Here is a 2,500-nt window from a genome sequence, read left to right as displayed (position 1 = left end):
ACTTGGTGGCTCGTCAGTGAAATTCAATGTTTTAAGGATGAGTAAGGTATATCTTTAAGTGGTTCCATGGCTCCACAGCTCATCAGTTGACTACCGAGCCACTGAAAAAGTACTTGTTTCAAACGTGGCCCTGCATTCTACAGTTCAACCCTACAAGATCTTAACATCACAAATGGTGTGTTTTGCTAGTCACAATTCAATATTTTTATGAGAGTCTTCTCTTCTTGGTCTTTGTTTTCCACATACATACAATGTGCAAGCCTGGGTGCATGGAAAACGAAGACCCTGCAGTATTTCACCTGAAAAGACTCACTGGCCATAGTAAACAACAAGAAAATGACAGAAATTGTGTGTTTTGCCATTTACTGTTTGCTGTGTTCATTTTTCTTGGGCGATAGGTCTTCGCTTTCTGGGTATTTAATCATGATAGTTGGAGACCATCGGGACTACAGTAAGGGGCCCAGTTATTGGCCACTTTTTGTTCAACATTTATTTTTCGAGCCACAAATGAATCTGAATAAAAAGCAATTGCTTTCAAGAGTAGCTTGATTCCTTGTCTTTCGTCCTGAAGAGTTTTGAGTTTACAGCTACTATATAACGTGAGCGAGTCGAGGTGACACGAAGGAAGGTGAATTTGGTTTCCACGAAAACCTGCTTGTTTACGGCTACTCAAATTACATGGTCTAATTCAAGTTTATATTTTATCCGTATAGGAGGCCCAAATGAGCCAATTCTTGGCAGAAAGAACGTAGAGTGATAAAGCTTTCTGTTTAATTTAAACTTTTCCTGGCCTATTTTATTCTTTGACCTAAATTCAGTCCTCAACATTTCCTTAGTACTTTTGCGTATTTGCCTATTCTCGGCCACCCTGCTCGCCGTCGACAACACTAAAAAGCGCTCATAGTTTTGTATGGAGTTTTCTTGTCAAATCATTTGTAAAAGTAAAGCTGTAATGGGGTGGCATGTTCTGACAGTAGATATGAATTAAAACTATGAGTTCTGACTTACCGGACCTTGTTTTGAAATACCCAACTGTTTTTTTAGCCTCGCTTGCTAGTGCATTTAAGAGAAAAACTAGGTGTGCAAAAAAACCTCCTTTTCTAACATAAAACAAAGCTATTTAAGGACTTAAGCGCCAAAATCTTCCTACAGTGAGATTTTCTTCATTTCTCGCCTAGAGTTAGGTCATAAAGTACTTACTCCAAATATAAAAAAAAAAATCGGGGGTCACCGACTTTGTTTCGGATAAAATGGCAATGGAAAAATGCCTTAATTATAACAGCGAGATGTAGCCTCGTCTGCTCATCCATCGAAAATCATAAAAATAAACTGTTAGAGTGAAGGTTTCCGTGCACTGGTTTTTAGGGGTGGGATTTTTAGATAATTACATGCCGCTAGGGATGTCGTAAACAGTAGAGTTCATCCTCGACAAGCGTTTTTGTGAGCTCTATCCGTTGCAACCACTACCGGAATTCTATGACACAAGGAAAGAAAATGTTAAAAAAAGATAACTTCTTACCTTGATAATTTTTTCATTTCATCATATTTTGTCGATAGTAAGTAAAGTAAGTGATTCATGATTAAAAAAATAGGGGTCACGGACGATCTAAATGAGTAATATCGAGGTGATTTTGCAAAGCTCTTGGAAAATTTCGTTTGACACGCTTTTGCGTGACCCATCAGGCAAGGACTGGAACCCAAGAGAGGATCGATCCTTGAAGGGATGAAAGGTTTTTACCCAAAAAAAAACCTTTCTTGAGCATAGCACCAAAGTTTTAAGCAGGCGTCATCTTCATTTGGTTGGTGTTTCGTATAATATCTCTCCATTGCCGTCATGCTCATCTTCCGGAGTGTGTTTTTTTGTGAAATTTAATCGCTGGTTGTTTCCACGCAGGTCCGCACTATTCAAGCGGGCGAGGACGAAAATACTGCTTTATTTTTTTCACGAATGTAAATGAAAAGAACTTCAAAAACATGCATTCATTTTGAACTTTAGTTCGTATGATAAGAAAAAGATTTCTAAAAAAAACAGGCCCATTAAAGTTCGTCCTCACGTTTTCCAAACTTTCAGCCACTACTCGATAAGCTTTTCCAGAGCTTTTCCATCCTCCTGCTCACTTCTCTTTAAAGTTTCATGATGATTCGGAAATAAATGCGCCATTCTTTTGCCTGCCTTTTTCCCCGGCGTTTTTGTCGCCATGTTATTTTAACTAAATTAAGCTTGAAAAATATGTATGAAATTCAAGTAGACTAGTGCACGACTGATAAAACAACGCGAATATCAGTCATGCAGTAGTGTACTTGACTTTCATAAATATTTTAAAATCAATTTTGAATGATCACTATCTTCTCTGATCTAACGGTGTGCAAGACTTATCGTCTACGGTTTTTGCAAAGGTTTCACAAATGCTTGAAGTAATGCGTGACATATTACAGTCGCGTTACCTGCGCAGTAACGTCACGCACAAACAATTAGCGTGAATGTCCTTAAGGATACTTT

The 2,500-nt window shown here is 38.2% G+C and overlaps 1 protein-coding gene across 1 annotated transcript in view; it reads right to left on the bottom strand.

Annotated features, from left to right (window-relative positions):
- The window catches only part of LOC138051482 (proteasome subunit beta type-6-like), an 8,650-nt gene that overhangs the window by 5,295 nt on the left and 855 nt on the right, over positions 1-2,500 (bottom strand). The gene's annotated exons all lie outside the window — the stretch shown is intronic.

This window comes from Montipora capricornis, chromosome 6, assembly GCF_036669925.1.
Source record: "Montipora capricornis isolate CH-2021 chromosome 6, ASM3666992v2, whole genome shotgun sequence".
Classification (NCBI taxonomy): domain Eukaryota; kingdom Metazoa; phylum Cnidaria; class Anthozoa; order Scleractinia; family Acroporidae; genus Montipora; species Montipora capricornis.
Note: the sequence above shows the minus strand (reverse complement) of the source record. Positions and strands in the feature narration are given on the sequence as shown.